This window comes from Mobula hypostoma, chromosome X1 (genome assembly GCF_963921235.1).
Source record: "Mobula hypostoma chromosome X1, sMobHyp1.1, whole genome shotgun sequence".
NCBI classification, from domain to species: domain Eukaryota; kingdom Metazoa; phylum Chordata; class Chondrichthyes; order Myliobatiformes; family Myliobatidae; genus Mobula; species Mobula hypostoma.
Window position 1 is genome coordinate 9,405,789 of NC_086128.1, and position 23,067 is coordinate 9,428,855.

Here is a 23,067-nt window from a genome sequence, read left to right on the forward strand (position 1 = left end):
AAAAGAAACGCAAATAAAATATCACAAAGTCGACCTTGTTCAATTGACGAGGATGCCGCTAAACTACCCTCCAACACCCGGACTACGCATGCGTCTATGGGAAGGCGTCGTTCCCGCGTGATAGTGATGTTCGCGTGCACGAGCATGTCTGTTGAGAACGCGCAAATTGACGCCGGTCCCCCTCTTTCTACGCATGCCCATCAGGAAATGTTGACGGCGCTGGCGGTACGTTGTTAACGCATGCGCGGTGTGACCCGGCGCAGGTTGGCGTTGCAGGGGGTGGGGGGGACTGTTGGGATTTGCTATTGAACGGATGAGCGTTCGTTGTGCGGCCGTCTGCAGGACGTGGGTACAGTTCTGGGGGCTGGGGCCCCTCTGACTTTTAAGTAGCAATGGAGACGAAGGGAGGCACGCAGCGTCAAGGCTGATTCTGCAGGAAGTGTGGGGTGCGGGGCCCAGAGCCCCGGGATAAACCGGAGCCTGGAGCAAGAAGAGCGCGGCCCTCGGTGGGATATACAAGCAAGCCGAAGTGGGCCGGAATAGAGCGAAACCCGAAGTGCTTGGACCAGGAGACAACAGTGCAGGTATTTGGAGACAGTACGCCGTATAGCGGAATGTACTGGTGCTGGCATGCTGAGCTGTTGTTCACTAAAGTATGATACACCAGTGTTGGTGTACTGAACCAGTGTAGAATCATTGGGATATACGAGTATTCATTCATGGGATTTGGGTGTCACTAACATTTATTGCTCTTTGTGTATCATTGTGGGAGCCTGCGGTCTGCTTGGGGAACGAGTCGCATGAATTTTCAACTAGGAGTGGTAAGAATGGCCTTGTATTTTTGTCTATGGAGCGTGATTTGACTCATCCACCTAATGCCCTTGCAGGTTTTGATTTGGGAGATGGTGTCAAAAAAAAAGTTAATAATGATTCTGGAATGGTTCCCAGTGATAAACATTTATTATTAAGGAAATGATAACAGAACACTTAACAGTGCTAGGGCTGGACAGAAACAATGCTAATTTATTAAAGAAAAATAACGTCTAATGAATTTATTAGTTTTTTTGAGGTTGTAATGAACAGAAGAAATAGGAAAGTATTAGTGGATCATAGTCATAGTCATACTTTATTGATCCCGGGGGAAATTGGGGGAAGAGATGTGCTGTATTTGGATTCTTAAAGGCCTTGGATATGATACTGCAGGAGATGATTAAACAAAATCAGTTTTAGTATGGAAGGCAGTGAGGTACCACAATGGTTGGTTCTTGAGTCCGAGCTGTCCACAATTAATGACTCAGATTAAGGTAAGTATTATATTGAATAATGTCAATGATTCCCAAGGTCAGTGGCACAATGGGCTGTGAGGAGGTCATTCCACGGGAAAAGAACAGGCTCAGAGATTGGATAAGGACATGGCAGTTGGAATGTAATGTGGAAAAGTGCACAGTTATCCTCTTTGGTCAAGAGGTGGTGTATGATGCCAGGTTGACAACATGGTGTTCAGAGGGAGTCTCTGAATGTCAGTATGCATGTTTAGGAAGTGATTAAGAAGACATTGTATGTTCACATTTATTGCAAATAGATTTGAGTACATAGGTGGAAAAGTCTTGCATGAGTTCTATGGACCTGTGGTGAGACTGTATCTTGCATATTATGTACTGCTCCAGTCTCCAGTCGTAAGGATGGATATAAGTGCTCTACAGGGAATCTAGTAAAGATGTGCCAGATTTATTCCTGGGATAGTAAATGTGTAGATGTGTGATATCTGATGTAGACTGGGCCCATACTCTTGAGTTAAGAATGAGAATTGTTTTCATCCCAACATACAAAAATTAAGGGTTTTGATAGGGTATATATGGTGTTGGCAAAGCGTGGGAATAAAAGTGGGCTTGAACTGTTGATGTCCTGCCAAAGGGTTTCAGCCTGAAGCATTGACTGTACTGTTTTCCATAGATGCTGCCTGGCCTGCTGAGTTCCTCCAGCATTTTGTGTGTGTTGCTCGGATTGCCAGCATCTGCAGACTTTCAATTGTTGGTGATAAAAGTGGGCTTTTCTGGTTGGCTGCCAGTGACTAGTAGTGTTTCACAGGAGTTGGTGTTGTGACAGCTTCTTTTCATGTTATACATAAATGATTTGGATGATGGAATTGATGGCTTTGTGGCCACATTTGTGGATGATACAAAGATAGGTTGAGGGGCAGGTAGTGTTGAGGAAGCAGGGAGACTGCAGAAGGACTTGAATTAAGAGAATGGCGAAAGCAGGTGGAATATAATGTAGGGAAGTGTATGGTCAAGCACTTTGGTAGAAGGAATAAAGGCATAAACTAAATGAAGAAGATTCAGACATCAGATGTGCAAAGGGACTTAGGAGTTTTCGTGCCGGATTCCCTAAAGGTTAGTTTTTAGATTGAGTCAGTGGTAAAGAAGGCAAATGCAATGTTAATATTCATTTTGAGAGGACTAGAATATAAAAGCAAGGATGTAATGCTATACTTCTAAGGCGTTGATCAGACTAGACTTGGAGTAGTTTTGGGGCCTAATCTCAGAAAGGATGTGCTGACTTTGGAGAGGGTCCAGAGGAGGTTTCTGAGAATGATACTGGGAATGAAAGGGTTAATGTACGAGGTGTGTTTGATGGCTCTGGGCCTGTACTTGCTGGAATTCAGAAGAATTGTCTGGGGGGGGGAGATCTCTTTGAAACCTATTCAATATTGAAAGGCGTAGAGTGGATGTGGAGAGGATATTTCCTATAGTGGGGGAGTCCAGGGCCAGAGGAGATAGCCTCGGAATACAAGGACATTCCTTAAGAACAAAGATAGGGAGGAATTTCTCTAGCCAGAACATGGTGAATCTGTGAAACTAATTGCTACAGATGGCTGTGGCGGCCAAGTCATTGGGCATGTTTAAAGCAGAGCTTGTTAGGTTCTTGATTTGTAAGGGCGCCAAAGGTTATGGGGAGAAGGCAGGAGAATGACATTGAGAAGGATAATGATGCTATGATTGACTGACAGAGTAGATTCGATGGGCCAAGTGGCATAATTCTGCCCCTGTGTACTGTTCCTGTGTTCAGAGCATGCTTCAATAAATGAATTGACGGTCTTGGAGCTTGGCCTCCGAATGTGCATAAATGCCAATGTAACCTTAAACTAGATCGCGCAGATGATATGGAATGAGGTTAGGTGTAAAGTGGGGGGGGGGGGAAGATGAGTTCTCTTGATTGATAACCATCTCCTTTGTCTTGTTAACATTAAGGAGGAGGTTATTTGCCTGGCACCAGACCCTGAACTCTTTCACCTCCTCTCTGTAGGCCATCTCATCGCTGTTGTGGCATCAGCGAACGTGACAATGTGATTACTTGGATGTTTGGCCATGCAGTCATGTGTGAGCAGGGTATACAGCAATGGGCTCAATACACAGTCCTGAGGGGCACGTGTTGAGGATAATGGGGAGGGAGGAGCAGTTGTGCATTCTGACTGAGGTTGCTACCTCACTGCATTCCATGACTTTCTCCATGGTAAATACAAAAAGTATTCACTTAAGACCTTGTCTGTCTCCCAGGGTTTCACACATTAACAGCTGCACTGAAGTGTACTGGGACCTATCCTCTCAAGTTATCTTTTTGCTCTTAATGTACATAGAACCTTTTAGGAATTCCCTTTTACCTCGTCTGTCAAAGATACCTCGTGCCCTCTGTTTTTTTGCTCCCCCCCCCTCCTGATTTCCTTTCCATTCTAATCCAGCAGATGCAGCACCTGTCTTTTAACTCCTCTACCTGCCATTTAGGAACCCAAACGGTGAAGCAGTGATTCAGATGCACTTCAAATCTAGTATCCTGCATTCGATGTTCTCTATGTGGTTTCATCTCAAATGGAGAGACCTACACTGGAGAAACCAAACATAGATTGGGTGTTCATTTTGCAGAATGCATGCATTCATTCCACAAGTGACCCAAATTTCTATTTGTCTGCCACTTTAATTCCCCTTCCCACTCCCACTTTGACCTATCTCTCTGTGGACTTGTTACAAAGAGCTCAATGTAAACTCAAGGAACGGCACCTAATTTCTCTATGGGCTCATTGCAGTCTTCTCCATTCAGTGACAAATTTTACAACTTCAGATAACAACTTCTGCCTGTTTCATAATTGGCCATTACTGCCAGTTGTCCACCATTTTTTTAAACCTATTAGTATAACCTTACCTGCTGAGCATGTTTCACAGATTTGCTATTAGTAATGCTTAATACTTCACTGTGTGTTCTGTCCTGAAGAGGAGAGCAGAGCCATGGGAAGTAGATGAGATGAAGCCAAGGGCTTTGTTAACAATAGTAGAGTGGAAGCTATCGTTTAGGAAGGAGGAGGGCAGTTCAGTGTCCACTGTATGGAGTATCTCCTCTCTGGAGCAAATACGACAGCATATTGGGACTGGGAGAATGGAATAGAAAAGAGGTAACCTCCTAAGATGGAGAGGGAAAGATCCAGAGAAGGAAGAAAGAGTAAGAGATTGACCAAAGGAGGGGGAGAGGTGGAAATTGGCAACAAAGTAATGAATCTGTCCAGTTCTGCATGAGTGCAGGAGGCAGCACTCATACAGAAGGAGGAGACCCAAGCTTTTGGGGTCTTTACTCCAGGAGGAAGTGGAGGGATGACAGTGCAAAGATATTGTACACCCATGGTAAAGTAGTGGAGCCACTTAGTTTTTGAGACCTCTGATGCCCTGTCACTTTGATAGTTTCTATTTCCTAGGTTACTAGTGGAATGCACCATAGTGAAAAGGATACTACCAAGGTAGGAAGCAATATGTTCAGTGGGGACAAGAGCAGACTGCAACAAAAGATCTGGACTGGGCAGCCTTGCTGTGGATTTTTAGGCTGAAGATAGAAGCAGGCTACACAGAACTGGGCCATTATAAGAAGATCTGAGGAACTGAGCTCCTTGTCTGTCAAAGATATCTCGTGCCCTCAGAGCTTCTGGGTGAACATGGCCTGATGTTAGATGGTGGGGTCATGATCCAAAGGGTGGTGGAGGGGGAGTGTATTGAGGAAGTGTCTGAACACTACACCTGGCCTCTGCTGAATAAAAGTCACTTTGCCAGACCACAATAGCAGTCATCAATCACTTGATGATAATATCTATATCTGTCAGTTCTGTTTGGCAGGTATCAATGGCTCAGTATGTTCCCCACCCCCCACTCTTTTTTCTGAGAGTGCAGAGCATATCCAGCCTGACATAGTTCTTCCTGCCCTGCATTTTGCAAATCTTGTGTTCATTTGTCTGTATTCTCGCTCTCTAACTCATCCCTTTCACTCACTGACCAGATAATCTTGTTTACAACTTGATGCTTACCAGGTTATTGTATTCCCAGACATCCCATCCTGCAAAAACTCATTTCAGGGAGGTAGCACCATCATTTTGCGGGAGACTCCCAGGAGAGGTGGGATGTCTGTAATAGAGTAGCTCCTTAGCAGCTAGCCAGCTAGTTTAAATAACGTTAGCTATGCTAATGAACGAATGACACCTGTTATCTCACCGCAACACGTCCTTTACAGACTTAACCCACCATGGGCAATAGAAAAGTCACTGTTGCAAACAGCGCAGCACAATTATTTTTGACCCCTATTAGGCAGGGGTACACTTTTGGGTAGTCTGGGGTGACATACGTTTTATATTTTTTGAAACTGTCTCTGTCTGTCTCTGTGTCTCTCACTCTCTCTCTCCCTCCCTCCCTCCCTCCCTCCCCCCCTCCCCCTTCCCCCTGCCTCTTTTGGGATATTGTATATAATTTGCGGGCATAAGGGTGCCACTATTAATATGCGGGAAACTCCCGGAACTTCCAAAAGAGGTGGGATGTCTGCATTCCTTCTCCCATCTTCACTGCAGTTTAACTAGATACTTCTCTCTGTGATGAAGTCTGGTTCTTTTCCCATTAATGCAGTCTGACCTGCTGAATATTTGTGTAATTTTCTCGTTTTATGGGAACCCCCCTGGTTGCCACAGCATTCTGTTTCTGTACCCCAAACGGTTTGCAACTTGGGAATGCAGCCACCTGGCAACCAGGACATTTAACTCAACCATTCAGATTTCTCTGCAAGATGCAATGATATTGCTGAGAACAGAGTTCCCACATGACAGAAAATGCTTGCAGCTCCACAACAGGCAGCCAGGTATCCAACTGATCTCCCAAATGCACACTCAGTTACAGGATATGCAAAAGTTGGGCATTCGTAACCTGGGGAGAACCTGTATTTTAGAATCAGAATGTACTTCTTTTTCTGCTTTTATTTTAGATTTCCACTATGCGGTTATTTTATTGATTTTCACAGTGTCATTCTACCAGCCATACTGGAGCATTTGGTCTTAACCTGTCGTATATAATCCCTTTATCATGGCTACCCCTTCCCCATTGTCTATGCACCATAAAACTTACTTGTATTCTCTTTCCATAAATGCTGATAGACCATTGAGTGTTTACATCATTTTCTATTTTCATTTCTGTTAGGAATCAATCAGTTCATGTTGATCTTTAGGAAATCACCTTCAAGAGACTTAAAAGGAGTTTTGTGAGACTCTCTGTACTTGTGTTCGCTCCTCCATCTTCCAAGTCCAGGTGAAATGTCTGAGCCTGAGGTGCCAATTGTCCAGCATCAACCCCTAGATGCTGTCTGACCTGCTGAGTTCCTTCATCATTCATTTGTTGCTCCAATGTAGGAGAGTTGGGCTCCAACAAGCAGAACACCTTGCTTTGTGCTAGCTGTGCCTCCAACCAGTGAATTAACACCACTGACTTCAATTTTACCAGGCTCTTCAGTGCAAAACTCAGTCAAATACAGTACAGCCTTGGTTCACTTCTAATATCACTATTCTGTTTGCCATTTTTGGCTACCTACTTGTTAATGTGGTTGGAATCCATGTGGTTACCGAACGGAGTTGTAGTCAGTACATTCTGCTCAGTAACTACTATCAATCAGACACCTTGCTTTTGGGGATCCAGTTGATGAGATGTACCTACCTACATTGGATTTTTCCGTTCAATGGACAGAGCATAACCTGGGAAATTCTCTGCTTTGAGAAGATGCTAGTGTTGTAACTGTGCAGGAAAGCTTGGATGGAGATGCAACAGATTTTGGACCCCAGTCTTTTACCATAGCCATGATATTGTCAGGGGCATGGGTCTTTACTAGAAATTCACTGTATTCAGTGATGGGATTGACTAATTCATGCATAAAGCTCCAGATTTCTGAATGCATGTGCACCAAAATCTTTGGACAATGGAAAAATGAAATTCTGGGTTTATGGAGTTGATGCAGACAGTTATGAAGTATGTTAATGTCAGTTCACCAAGCTAGCAACTGCACTAAATCTCAGGATATTCAGATTCAAGTATGCTGACCTGTTGTGGAATATTTTGCTATTCAACTACAAATGGATTGAACTCTCGTAAAAGTGCTGTGCATAGGACTGGTAAGCAAATCCTATTGTATGTTTTTGCAGACAAATAATTTGTATCTAATATTACACTATATATCAATTTGTATGTACAGGACCTGTGCAAATTATACCATTAATGCACAGAAATAATGTGGACATATTTGTATGAAGATATGGAAAAAGCGGCACATAAAATATTGATGTTCATGCAAATACAGGTATGGTGCTTGTACTAATTTTGCAGAGCTAAACCCAGAGACTGTAGGAATATATTAATACAATTATTGGAATGGTATGGAACCGAAGGTATTATTGCGGGCACATTGAGCTGCCACAGTTTATACTCTGATAAAGTGATATAATATATGCTTAGAAAGGCCTATGTGTGTTTTTTTTAAATGTAAATGAAAGCAATTATTGTAGGCTGTTTCAGCCCTTTCTAGAGCTGGTGTAGAATGTGACATCGTAAATGGATTTTTGTATATTATGCTAATATAGATGAATTAAGCCAATGCACACAATGCCAGGAAATACTAGATTAGCTATGAGGATGGGATTTAATAATGGAAGTAGTGTTGAAAGTATCAGGATATAACAGCTCTTCATATTTCAGCAGTGACCTAAGGTTGTTATTGGTTTAGTCGGTGACTATATAGACTGGTGTCTTCATGTAAAGCCATTGCAGAATATACAATAATATCAGGAGGCAAGGCAGCAAGACATTTGGAAGGAAATGTCTAATAGCTGTTTGTGTCAGTTTAAATGTCAAGGTGGACTTGAGCCAAAGGGCCTGTTTCCATGCTGTATGACTATCACTCTTATCAATTCCAGCAGTTGGTGGGGGGGTGGGGGAGGGGAGGAAGGTGTTTGGGATGGGATCTGTGGTGCAAAAGTACTGGTGTGGCTAAACTGGAGTGAGAGAGAGAGATGAGCCCTTGAAGAATGAAGCTGGAATCTAAAGATTTTGAGATAAGACTACAAATGGTCTGCTTTTTATGATACTTTGGTAAAATGAGTATTATCGTTAGGGGATTATGATTGCAGTGAATTGTCTGCAAGAACTGAAGGGAAGCATAGGAAATACAATCGATTCTGCTTAATTGGTCCATTGGTTAATCAGGGCAGCTGCTTATTTGGGAAAACTCTTAAAAACTAATCGAGAAAATAGGTGGGATTTGCTTTGTTTATTTGGTTCACTATGCTGCTTGATTGGGGCAGGAGACTTGCTGAACAGGTTCTAACCACAGTCAGTCATGCACACTTGTGTGGTTGTTAGGTGCTACACCATGCTTTGAGTGGAATTTTTAAATAGCATCAGTGGCATGTGTTTGTGTCACTGATAGTTGGCGAGAAATAAGTAGTAAGACAATTCAGAACCGTTTCGTTCACTGCAGTTTCAAGCATTCAGGCTTGGTGATGCAAGAAACGACTGGGAGTGAAAATAAAACTTTCACTACTTCAAGTTAGGAACTATGAAGAATTAGGAGATGTTGACAATCATCTTGAATGTTACATGCAAATGAAGATTTGGTGGATGCAGTCATCAATAGCTTTGCATGAAGGCATGCCATTATCTGTACTAGGTGTCTGTGCTGATTCTGTTCATTGTGTACACTAGATGAATTCCTCTGTCAGTAACTATTAGCAAATACAGTTTTATAGTACTGTAGTAGTTTTGGTAGAGTTTTAATTTGTTCTGTATTTCATTTAAATACATAATTTGTTACTCAGATTGTCGTCTTTAGTTTTCATGAAACTTCAGCTAATTGGGGCAGCCATTTAATTAGGCCAAAATGTACTGGTCTTGATGTGTGCCAATTAACTGGAATCTACTGCAATTGGAGATGATTAATTGTATTTGCAAGAAAGGATTTGCCCATCAGAAGGTCAGGTAGCATCTGTGGAAGGAGAAACAGTAAGCATTTCAGAATCAGAATTAGGTTTATTATCACTGGCATGTGTCGTGAAATTTGTTAACTTAGCAGCAGCAGTTCAATGCGATACATAACAGAAGAAAAATAATAAATAAATAAATCAATTACAGTATACGTATATGGGATAGATTAAAAATCATGCAAAAAACAGAAATAATATATATATTAAAAAAAAAAGTGTGGTAGAGTTCACGGGTTCAATGTCCATTTAGGAATCTGATGGCAGAGGGGAAGAAGCTGTTCCTGAATCGCTGAGTGTGTGCCTTCAGGCTTCTGTACCTCCTACCTGATGGTAACAGTGAGAAAAGGGCATGCCCTGGGTACTGGAGGTCCTTAATAATGGACGCTGCCTTTCTGAGACACCGCTCCCTAAAGATGTCCTGGGTACTTTGTAGGCTAGTACCCAAGATGGAGCTGACTAGATGTACAACCCTCTGCAGCTTCTTTCAGTCATGTGCGGTAGCCCCCACCCCCTCCATAGCAGACAGTAATGCAACCTGTCAGAATGCTTTTCACGGTACATCTATAGAAGTTTTTGAGTGTATTTGTTGACATACAAAATCTCTCCAAACTCCTAATGAAGTATAGTCACCGTCTTGCCTTTATAGATTAAAGTCTGTCACGAGCCTTGTGGCCCATCAGGCCAGTGCATATGCCGGTTTCCCTTGCCTTTATAACTGCATTGATATGTTGGGACGAAGTTAGGCCCTCAGAGATCTTGACACCCAAGAACTTGAAACTGCTCACTCTCTCCACTTCTGATCCCTCTGAGAATTGGTATGTGTTCCTTAGTCTTGCCATTCCTGAAGTCCACAATCAGCTCTTTCGTCTTACTGACGTTGAGTGTAAGGTGGTTGCTGCGACACCACTCCACTATCTCGCTTCTGTACGCCCTCTCATCTCCATCTGAGATTCTACCAACAATGGTTGTATTGTCAGCAAATTTATAGATGGTATTTGAGCTATGCCTAGCTATACAGTCATGGGTATACAGAGAGTGGAGCAGTGGGCTAAGCACACACCCCTGAGGTGCACCAGTGTTGATTGTCAGTGAGGAGGAGATATTAGCACCAATCCGCACAGATTGTGGTCTTCCGGTTAGGAAGTCGAGGATCCAGTTGCAGAGGGAGGTGCAGAGGGAGGTACAGAGGCCCAGGTTCTGCAACTTCTCAATCAGGATTGTGGGAATGTTGGTATTAAATGCTGAGCTATAGTCGATAAACAGCATCCTGACATAGGTGTTTGTGTTGTCCAGGTAGCCTAAGCCGTGTGAAGAGCCATTGAGATTGCATCTGCCGTTGACCTATTGTGGCGATAGGCAAATTGCAATGGGTCCAGGTCCTTGCTGAGGCAGGAGTTCAGTTTAGTCATGACCAACCTCTCAAAGCATTTCATCACTGTTGATGTGAGTGCTACCGGGCGATAGTCATTAAGGCAGCCCACATTATTCTTCTTAGGCACTGGTATAATTGTTGCCTTTTTGAAGCAAGTGGGAACTTCTGCCCATAGCAGTGAGAGGTTGAAAATGTCCTTGAATACTCCCACCAGTTGGTTGGCACAAGTTTTCAGAGCCTTACCAAGTACTCCATTGGGACCTTGTGAGGGTTCACTTTCTTTAAAGACAGCCTAACATTGGCCTCTGAGACAGAGATCACAGGGTCATCAGGTGCAGCAAGGATCTTCACAGCTGCAGTTATATTCTCCTTTTCAAAGCAGGTATAGAAGGCGTTAAGTTCATCTGGTAGTGAAGCATTGCTGCTATTCATGCTATTGGGTTTCACTTTGCAGGAAGTAATGTCTTGTTAACCCTGCCAGAGTTGTCGTACATCCAATGTCGCCTCCAACCTCATTCGAAATAGCCTCTTCACCCTTGAAATAGCTCTCCTCAAATCATACCTGGTTTTCTGTTACAGACCTGGGTTTCCAGACTTAAGTACCACAGATCTATCCTTCAGGAGATGACGTACGTCCTGGTTCATCCACGACTTTTGGTTTGGGAATGTACAATAATCTGATGAAAGGTCATGGAACCTTAATGATCTTAAAGGTCATCTGTTGAGTTTTACCACTAGTTTTCATTATCATGTTTTGGAATTGTCAGTGGAGGGTGGGTATACATTTGATGAAAGGGAAATCTGATGATAACTTGAAACAGTCAGCAGTTGAAAATGGTGATATGATGGTGCATCTGTACATGTCACAATGACAGACATTTGTAGCTTGACTTAGAGGAGGCACAAAGCTTCCACTGCACATACAAGGTCCAAATTAAAAGGAGGGATTATATAAATTTTCACTGCTGTTCCAGGAGTTAAGTATGTACAAATGTACATCCAGTTTTATTTTAAGTATTTTTGGTCCTGATTATGAATCATATTCTTCCATCTGTAGCTTTGTGTGCCATGTTGTGTAGAACAGTGTATCAAAATTCAAAGTACATTAAAGTATGTATAATTCATACAACATTGAAATTCATTTCCTTACAAGCAGCCACAAAACAAGAAAGCAAAAGAATCCATTTAAACAAGAAGACTGTTAAACACCTAACGCGCAGAGAGGAAAAAAAAACTAATGGTGCAAACAATCAAAATAAGCATACAACATTCAGAACTGAAGTTCACAAAAGTGAGTCCATAGCCAGGCATCACAGCAGCCGATTCAGAAGCTTGATTGTTGCAGGCCACAGCCTCAGTTCTGTGCAGAGACAAGTAAACCTTATGGAGCAGCAAGCTGAACTGGCCCGTCCTCGCTGAATGAAGTATTTACCTAGTGATTGCCTTAGGTTGAAATAGATTACTAGTACCAGCATAAATAATGAAAGCCTACAGTCAGAAACTTGGCTCTTGGATATTGTACATCTTTATAAGTTGGAGAACGTGCAATGGTTTTTGATGATTTATATGTATAATAGTAGATTTCTTGCAGCCACAGGCTGGATTACCAAGTAAGGAACTTAAATTACTATATGACTAAATTCAGTCAGGGCCTCGTTGGCATCTAAGTATGTCCAGGATGTGGAATTGAAGAAACAACTAGGGTAGATTAAGGTTCAGTAAGTTCTTCCACAGATAAGGACCCAACTATAAAACCCTCGCTGTAAAGTGTAAACGCATTTATTTGAATTCCTTGGATTACGGGCGAAATCAGAGCATGCAATTAACTTTGGATTGCACTATGAAAGAGGGTGAAGAAACGGGGGAATTAAATGGCCTCCACTTATGGTAGTGATGAAGTGTTTTGAGAAGTTGGTGATGAAACGTATCAACTCCTGCCTGAGGAGCAGCTTAGATCCGCTCCAATTTGTCTCAACAGGTCCACAGCAGATGTTATCTATTGGCTCTTCACTCACACCCTCGAACATCTGGACAGCGAAGGTGCATACATTAGGATGCTCTTTATCAACTACAGCTCAGCATTCAATACCATCGTCGCCTCAGAACTAATCAATAAGCTTCAAGACCTTGGCCTCAGTGCTTTGTTGTATAATTGGATCCTCAATTTTCACACTTGCCAACCCCAGTCAGTTCAGATTGGCAACAACATTTCCACAATCACCACCAGCACAGGTGCACCACAAGACTGTGTGCTCTAGTCGCTTTACGCTTACAACTGTGTGGTTAAGCACAGCTCCAATGCCATATTCAAATTTGCTGATGACACCACAGTTGTAGGCCAAATCAGAGGTGGTGATGAATCAGCATATAGGAGGGAGATTGAAAATCTGTCTGAGTGGTGTCACAACAACAACCTCTCACTCAATGTCAACAAGATCAATAAGCTGATTATTGACTTCAGGAGGAGGAAACCAGAGGTCCTCATTGGGAGACCAGAAGTGGAGAGGTTTAGCAACTTTAGTTCCCCGCTGTTATTATTTCAGAGTATCTGTCTTGAGCCCAACATGCAAATACAATTACGAAGAAAGCACAGCAGTGACATCACTTCATTCAGTGAGGATGGGCCTTTATTTTCTTAGAAGTTTGCAAAGATTCAGTATGACATCTAAAACTTTGACAAACTTCGATAGATGTGTGGTGAAGAGTGTATTGATTGGTTGCATCACAGCATGGTATGGAAACACCAATGCCTTGAATAGAAAATCCCACAAAAAGTAGTGGATACGGCCCAGTCCATCACAGGTAAAGCCCTCCACCACTGAGCACGTCTACATGGTGTGCAGAAAAGCAGCATCCTTCATTAAAGATCCCCACCATCCAGGCCATGCTCTCTTCTTGCTGCTGACATCAGGAAGGTGGTACAGGAGATTTAGGACTCACACCACCAGGTTCAGGAACAGTTATTACCCCTCAACCATCAGGCTCCTGAACCAAAGTGGATAACTTCACTCATCTTCACTTGCCCCATCATTGAAGTGTTCCCACAGCCTATAGACTCACTTTCAAGGATTCTTCATCTCATCATCTCATATTCTTGATATTTATAGCTTATTATTTATTATTTCTTTTTGTATTTGTTAGTTTTTTTTACACACTATATGCAGTTGGTGAGGTCTTTCATTGATTCTATTATGATTATTGGATTTATTAAGTATGCCTGCAAGAAAATGAATCTCAGGATTGTGAGATGCATGTTCTTTGATAATTTACTTTGTACTTTGTTGCCCTTAATTATTTTGAATGACATAAAAATGCCTCCTTTTGAAAGGGATCAGACTATCCACATTTTCAAGTTCATAAATTTTACAGGATTCTAGGCCAGGTGCCATGGTTATTGGTTGCTACACATTGAGAAGGGATTAGTTAATTACCTTTTGTGCATGTCATATAGGGAAGAGTAACTATCACAAGCTACAATCCTTGGGGTTATATAGCATGGAACGGGCTATTTGGCTTACCACACCCACCTCAGCTTCTTCCCTTCCCTCCCACAGTAGCCTTGGATAAATCTGGTGCTGCCCTGTGGATTTATCCACCTTTAAGCTCACTAAGGCATTGATTCTCTTTTTTTTAATGGAGACCTGCACTAGAAGTTTCATCTTCCCCTCTTACTGAGTTTTCACAAAGTCTATTTCCTTTATGAATATCAGTGACGTTTATGTGCATAGAGCCAGAAATATAGGTCAGGTTCTAAATGAATGTGCCTTTAGAACCTGACCTATACTTCCTGCTCCATGTGCAGATTACTTCTGTTGTCCGTGATAATTCTTGCTGTTTGGTCTCTAGTTATTATTTTGTCCTTGATATACCTACAAAACACCTTTTGGATTTACTTTGATCATGTCTGCCAGTGATTCTTAGTGATTCTTTGTAAGTGCTTCCCTTGTCAGGCCTCCCCGTCTTTACTTTTATATACATACAGTATACATTTTTTCTGACTCTCACTGTTATAGAAACAGGTTGACCCCAAGTTATTTTCCCTTTTGAATGCTTCCCACTACAAATGTGCACTTGCATTCAGGTAGTCTACCTTGGCCAAGTGTTTTCTTAATTTAAATTAATTGGTCTTCCCACTTCCTCCTTGTATGTGCAGACACAATACCTAAGACGATCATTCCTGGCCTATATGTACATACAACAACTTCGAAGTGTATGCAGTTATGTTTATGGTTCTGGCTTTATGGCTAGAATAACTTCTGCCTGAGCAAGGACCTTGGACCTGCTGTAATTTACCTATTGCCGCAGTAGATCTACAGCAAATGCAATTTCAAGCTGCTGTTTAATGATTACAACTCAGTATTCAATACCATCGTCCTCTCAGTATTAATCATCAAGCTTCTAAACTCGGGCCTCTGTAACTCCCTCTACAACTGGATCCTTAACTTTCTCATCAGGAGACCACAGTCGGTATGGATTGGTAATAACATCTTCTACTTGTTGACATCATCATTATAGGCTTGCCTTAAGGATACATGCTTAGCTTAGTGTTCTGCTCTCTCTACATTCATGACTATACAGCTCAAAAGCAATTTATAAATTTGCAGATGACACTGCCGTTGATGAAGTTTCAGATGGCAATAAGGAGGCTTACAGAAGTGAGAGAGTTTGAGTGGTATCATAACAACAAGCTCTCACTCAACACCAGCAAGATCAAGAAATCAATTGTGGACTTCAGGAAAGGGAAATCGGAGAACATTCACCACTCCTGATTGAGGGATCAGTGGTGGAAAGGGTGAGCAGCTTTAAGTTCCTGTGCATCATCATCTCAGACAATCTGCAGAGGGTCATAGACTCAACCAGTTCCATTACAGGCACAACCTTCCCCACCATAGAAGACATCTTCAAGCGATAGGTCCTCAAGAAGGCGTCATCTATCATTTAAAAATCCTCACCATCCGGGATATGCCCTCTTCTTGCTGCTACCATCAAGGAGATGGTAAAGGAGTTTGAAGAACGCACACTTAGCAATTCTAGAACAGCTTCTCCTCTGCCATCAGACTTCTGATCCATGAACACTAACTCATTATTTCTTTTTGCACTATTTATTTTGTAATTTATATTAATTTCATGTGAGTTTGTTCTGTTATTTCCATTATTAAATGCAACACTCTGCATGATTAACCAACACTGATTTTTTCATTTGGAATGAAAAAATTGGATTCATTTCAATAAATGCAATAAATGATTCCCTCAGAATCTAAACTGTCACTGGCTGAAGTCAATTGATGTTGCATGAAATTCATGATGAGTCATTGTGCAGTTCCTTTATGTAAGCCTAGCATGTTGGAAAAGAAAATGTATTAATGTTTTCAGTATGAACAATTTATCAGAATTGGAGGCTGAGTGAGTCTCTAACAGTACTGAAGAAAATGTTTAAAAACTGAGTGTAATAGAGCAACACCTCACATTTATGCTATGCATTTCACATCTCAAATATCTTGGCAAGAATTTTATCAAAGTTAATTTGACAACTGGCCATAAAAGGAGATCCAAAGGCATTTATAATGAAAAGATTAATCAAAAAGACTGATTTTTTTTTAAGAGATGACCTATACAACATATTGACGCAATTACAAAGAAGGCACTAACTATGGCTATATTTCATTAGGAATTTGAGGAGATTTGGTATGTCACCAAAAACTCCCAGCAAATTTCTGCAGGTGTACCGTGGAGAGTGTTCTAAATGGTTGCATTGCCATGTGGTATGGTGTGGCCACTGAATGGATTTGGAAAAAGCTGCAGAGGGTTGCAAAACTCATTCAGCTCCATCATGGATGCTAGCTTCCCCAGCATTGAAGACTTCTTCAAAAGGTGATGCCTCCAAAAAGGCATCATTAAGAACCGCCATCACCCCGACATGTCCTCTTCTCATTGCTGCCATCAGGGAGGATGTACAGGACCTTGTAAAACACTCAATGTTTTAGGAAGCGCGTACAAAATGCTGGAGGAACTCAGCAGGCCAGGCAGCATCTATGGAAAAGATGAAGGGTCTCTGCCCGAAACATCCACTATAGTCTTTTCCATAGATGCTGCCTGGCATGCTAAGTTTCTCCAGTATTTTGTGTGTGTTGTTTGGATTTCCAACATCTACAGATTTTTCTCTTGCCAATGTTTTAGGAATAGCTTCTTCCCCTTTGTACTAAGGATAAATTGAAGAGTAAAGTTCATTGTTGTATGCACAAGTACACATATGCACAGCATAACAAGTACATGGCATCATACAACATTCACAAGAAAGAATTCACTTGGATCAAAATAAGACTGTCCTCCAAAGAAACTGAAGAGTGGAAGTTAGCAGGTTGGATGTGAAGAGTAGCAGTACCACAGACTGCACATGTCAGTGAGGTCAAAAGTGGAAAATAATCCAGATCAGCTCTTGGGTAAAGAGATGGTGCAGGTGGGAAGGATTTGAGGCCTGTACAAACAGTGCAAGTTGTATTACTCCAGGACCGGGACCAATATCCTTGAGTGGAGGTTTGCTCATGCTTCTGGGGAACTTTTAAACTAGCCTGCCAGAAGGATGAGGAAAATCTAGATGTGGAAGGTAACATTTAGAGGAAACTAGAAATGGGAGGGGAAACACTATATTCTGGCGGGGCTTAATTATTTATAGTGCATTTTTTAATCCAAGGAATCGGGAAATAAAAATGAAGAATACATGGCACAGATCTATATGCGAGAATATGATTATAGATGGGCAAGAATGGCATGTGGGGTGAATACTCCTGATTATAGTGCCTTAAGCATATATAGATGCGTTTAAAATAGGAGTTATGCCAGCATTATTTAAGAAAACAGTTACAATAATGAGGGATATGAGACAGATCGATAAATGAGGCGATACAGTTTGAATTCTGGAGCATAAGGGTAATCACATTGATGGATGTATATAATTGATACTCTAACAATTGAACGTAGACAGAACACAAAGTGCGGTTCTGTGTGTTAAAGTAATTGGTTGGGGTTGACCATGGATATTACATCCCAGATCTCTTCCTGATATGCAAACCAGGACAGTACGATATGGAGAGCAAGCTGTTGCCCATGTAGCAGGCTCCTCCTCTTCACACAGCTGGTGAATCCAAAGAAACTGCAGAGACCAATACAGTTTGCCATGAGCGGTGTCAGAGGAGATGCCAGTCAGTGCTGAACTCAATGTAGGACTGCCTTAGGGACTCCAGCTCCGGATTTATTCTCGGGTTTCACTCCTGAAACCTTCCCCGTGAGTGGGTGTAGCTGCAAGGCAGTGGAGGTTTGAGATCAGAGTTTTCCTTCTCCCAGATCAGCTGTCAACCATGGCTAATGAGCCCCAACTACCTGAAGTGACAGATTTTAAGGCACCAGTAACTCACCTTTGCCCCTTCTGTCAGTAGAAACCCTAACTCTAATCCTAATGTGTGGAATCCTGTACAGTTCTGGCCTTCTTTTGAAGAAGGATATTCTGGATAAGTAGGGAGTACAACAAAGGTTTACTAGACCGATTTTTGTGAATGATAGGCTGACACATGAGGGGAGATGGGATTAATTAGCACAATGTTCATTGGAATTTGGAAGAATGAAAGGGGATCAGATAGAAATCTATGATATTCTATCAGGACTACACAAACTGGATGCTTCTGATGACTGGGTAGTTCAGAATAGGGGGTCCTTTGGATGTGGTTTATGCCATTTAGAAAGAAGATCAGAATCAAGCTATTCTTCCAGAGGACAGCAGACATATGAAATTCTTTGCCACAGAAGGCAGTAAAGGCCAGAACATTAAATATATTCAAGGAGGTACATTTCATAATGCTAAAAGGATTAACGGATATGGAGAAAAGACAGGAACAGGCTACTGAAGTGATCCAGTCATAACCATTTGGAATAGTGGAGCAAGTAGCCCACTCCTGTTTCCTATGATTTTATCTTCTGTCTGTCAGTTTTTTTGGAACATCACCATTAACAGCTAAAGTTGTATAAGACGTTGGTGAGGCCTAATTTGGAGTATTATGCGCAGTTTTGGCCACCTAACTACAGGAAGAATGTAAACAAGGTTGAAAGAATGCACAGAAAATTTACAAGGATGTTACCAGGACTTAAGGATTTGAGTCATAGGGAAAGATTGAATAGGTTAGGACTTTACTCCCAGAGCATAGAAGAATGAGGGGAGATTTAAGGTATACAAAATTGAGGGGTTATATATAGGGTAATTGCTGTTACATACCCCGTAACTGGGTTGCCAAACCAGCAGAAATGGATCACTCAGTTGGAGTCTGGATTACTAGAACTAAGAAAGTTTTATTAAAGAAACAAGCAACACAGTACTCTAATCAAAAGCATAATGAATGCAACAGTTCAGCAATGATAAACACACATGTACACAGAATTAAGATAACAGGATTAATCAAGCTCTATCGTTGTCTAGGGGTAAATGACCAGTTTCAAAGTAACGCAAAGTTCAGTTCAAGTTAGTTCAGTTCAGTTCGCAGTAATCGTTGCCGTGGCGATGGACAGTGGGGGGAAGGAGAGAGAGAGCAAAAACGAATGAATATTCAAGGCTTCCACACACAGACCTTCGCAGTCAGCTTTCGGGCGAGTCCTTTGTGATGTCATCTGAGGTCACCGACCGTGACCCCTCCGTTTCCAGATACGATCGTTTCCCTGCGCTGAACCTGGCACCCAGGCAAGGGTGGACACAACTCAGGCTCCCGCCGATCGTACCTTTCCACCCTGTGCGTTTATGGCCCGGTACTTCCCACCGACTTGTGAGAGACGCACCGCTTCCAGGGTCTTGTTACCTTGGGTGTCGTGTGTGTCCTGCCTTAGCAAACCTGTCCCTTTTTATCCCCCTGCTGGGGTATCGCCTGTCCATCACTTCGAACAGTTCAAGGTTCAAAGGGGGAGCCGCTCTTGACAGCTCTCTTTCTGTTACTCTCTCTCCCGTCCCTTCATTACACATCTCCAAATGCTGCTCCATTGTTTTCCTTCTCTCTTTCTCTCTCCCTCCTGAAGTCAGGTGGCAGACCAACTGCTGATTCCACTGGTGCTAGCACAGGACGGCTGCATCTTAATTATGTGCAGTTTTGGCCACCTAACCACAGGAAGAATGTAAACAAGGTTGAGAGAATGCACAGAAAATTTACAAGGATGTTACCAGGACTTAAGGATTTGAGTCATAGGGAAAGATTGAATAGGTTAGGACTTTACTCCCAGAGCGTAGAAGAATGAGGGGAGATTTAAGGTATACAAAATTGAGGGGTTATATATAGGGTAATTGCAAACAGGTTTTTACCACTGAGGTTGGGTGAAACTACAACTAGAAGTCATGGGCTAAGGGTGAAAGGTGAAATGTTTAAGGGGTACATGAGGGGAAACTTCACTCAGAGTGTTGTGAAAGTGTGCAATGAGCTGCCAGTAGAGGTGATGGATCTGGGTTCAATTTCAAGATTTAAGAGAAATTTGGATAGGTACATGGATGGGAGGGGTTTGGAGGGCTATGGGCTGGGTGCTGGTCAATAGGGATAGGCAGTTTAGTAATATGACATGGACTAGATGGGCAGAAGTGCCTATTTCTATACTGTGGAGATCTCTGACTCTAGTATTTAGAAGCCCTGTGGTTGATTCTGACAGTACAAATATTTACTGCTTTCTTATGATGGCACTTGTCTCAACCCACCTGAAAGTACTTGTTTTAGTAGTTTGTAGCTAGCTATGAATTGTGTTCCTTAATTACCTTTGCAGGATGTTAATCAATTAACCCGCCCCACTTCCATTCCACTCCCCCTCCACACCACCAAGCAGATTTGCAAAGACATATTTTGTAGTAATGTACCGTTTCAAAATCTCCCTTCACAAAAGGCATCTTCTGCTGGTTAGGAAACTGATATATTTTGCGCCATGAATGTACTGACATCAATACTAAATGGTACATTTTCCCACTAAGCCTTGAGTCAACCCTATCATTTTAATAAAAGACAATGCTTTCAAGTTTAAGTTGAGAGATCTGGCTTTGAAGTCAAGATGACATACTCAACATTCAGCTGGCCCCACTTCTTTGATGGTTCCATCCTAGCTGTTCAACATTTCACAATAGCCCACTGCTTCATTTTGCTGTGCATATGTTCAAACCCTCTGTCTCCCTGAAAGTAAATGTCTTGGTCTTCAGAACATGTGGGTTGGGGGTTTGAAAGAGAAGCTGTACCAAAGAGTGACCGTTCCAAAAGTACAAGAAAATGAAACAAATTCTGAAATGTAATAATGCAGAAAACAAGGTCAGGGCTAAATAGAAGTGATGCAGTTTTGCACCACTAAAAGTCATTCACTTACTGTATTCATGCCTGTCAAAATGGACCATCTTAATCTCATTTCCCAACTGTTGGGCCATCCTTTTGTAGATTATGGCTCCAAATGCTCATTTCAGGTGTCCCTCGTGTAGTGAGGGTTTCTGCCTCTGCACTCTTTCAAACAGGGAGTTCCACATCTTGCCAACATTTTTCTCAACTGCCCTCCAATCCCATCAAATCTACTCCACCTACCCTCAATGCTGACCATACTGCTCATCTTTCTTTTTGTCTTTTTACTACAATAGTTTTTAAGAAGACTTCAGCTTCAATAGTTCTATCAATAACAGATTTCTCCTTAAAGACTTGATGCTCCTGGAGTTCTTGTTCCTACCATTTTTGTAGTGGTGGGTGGTGGATTACCCTTTCACACCTTGTCCTTTCTTTTGTTGAAGGCATTGATTCTTTTTGATACTTTCTGGTACTCTCAATTAAATGCCTATTGTGTATGTGAACTATGAAACTGTCAATTAAGAGTGGAAGTGCCTTAAAGCACCTGCAACATACAATTTCAAATAGGGGCTGCATAGTTCTCTCTCCAATTTACAAGCGAATCTGGTGGATTTGTTCCTGGTTCCATATGATGATCATTGTATTATGGGATCTGCTGTGAAATTAATTGGTATCTCCCTCGAGTAAATTTCAAATTGGTGTTCTTTAGTAGGTGCTGCTATAAGGACAGTTGTCTGAAATTGTCCCCTCCAATCTGTTTGCCATACACACTTTGTTTTGCTTTCTTGTTATGATTAGAAAAGAGATTGAATGTGCTGCATGCAAAACACACAAAAAGTACATGAAATCCTTGATCTCCCTAGCTTTGGGGGGGGGGGTGGAATTGAGTCTAAGAGCTAGTAATGAAATGGCATCAGCTTTGTGCAATTGCTCAAGCAGATTTGTTTGTTCGTTCTGGATTCCTTGTATAATGTGTCCCTTTGGGTTTAATTTAACAGAATATGTCAGGTCAGCTTAATTATATTACCTTGATGGGTACTTTATAATCTATGTAGCAATGCGGTTTGAAAATTATGGGCTATAGTTTATCATTTCTTTTTATAATGTTATTAACCATTGTTTACAACAAATTATCTTGAGCTTTCTGATTAAAACTTAGTGACTTCAGAAACAAGTTTATTATCACTGACATCATGAAATTTGTGGTTTGTGCAAGACACAAGTTACAAGAGTAAATGGTGTAAAAGACAAATAGTGAGTTTGTGGGTTCATAGATCATTCAGAAATCTGGTGGAGGGGTAAAAGCTGTTATATAAAGTATGAGTTAGAGGATTGTGTAGTGTGGAATGCTGTGACTTAGTGGCATATACAAACTTGGACCAGGACTCTTAACTCCAGATAAGCTAAAGCATTTAAAAGAATAGAGGTGTAAAATTAATAAAATAATTTTTGCAATCAGTGGTAGAACCTAGCGACCTAACCCAAGTTTAATTGAACCAGATTTTTATGTTAAACTTGGATTGGGTGCATATTTGTATGAAGCATTGAGGCTTGGGTTGTGCTGTCCTCTGCTAGTACTTTTTATTGTTTTAAAAAAAACTGGTGAAACTCAGTGGATCAGGCAGCATCTGTAGGGGCAGAGAGATGGTCAACATTTTGGGTTGAGTTGTCAGGATTTGGGTTGGGTATAGATTAGCAGGATTATGAATATTTTGGCTGTGGTCAGATTGGAAAGATTTTAATTAATGAATCCAAATGGTCTCTGGGTATTTAAGTTTGACTAGCCATTTTAGCTGGTGTAACTAGGTGAAAATTTAATCACTCTAAATTTAAACATTTATCATATTGTACATTTCTCATTAACATATGCATGAGAACGAGGAGCAGGAGTATGTCACAATGCGATCATGGCTGATCTGGCCATGGACTCAGTTCCACCTATCTGCCTTATCCCCATAACCCTTAATTCCCTTCCTATGCAATAACCTATCTCGCTGTGTCTTAAGTATATTTAATTAGGTGGCCTCTACTGCTTTCCTGGGTAG

General features: G+C 41.7%; 1 protein-coding gene across 7 annotated transcripts in view; it reads left to right on the plus strand.

Moving 5' to 3' along the window:
* The first annotated feature begins 290 nt into the window (after positions 1–290).
* map3k3 (mitogen-activated protein kinase kinase kinase 3) overlaps positions 291–23,067 on the plus strand; it is a 188,224-nt gene continuing 165,447 nt past the window's right edge. For 6 of the 7 annotated variants that reach the window (XM_063037293.1, XM_063037290.1, XM_063037292.1 and 3 more), the window contains exon 1: positions 291–584. The gene's annotated coding sequence lies outside the window, so the exon portion shown is untranslated. Of the gene's footprint in view, positions 585–7,536; positions 7,642–23,067 lie in introns of all 7 variants that reach the window. The other variant, XM_063037291.1, reaches the window with a different exon arrangement.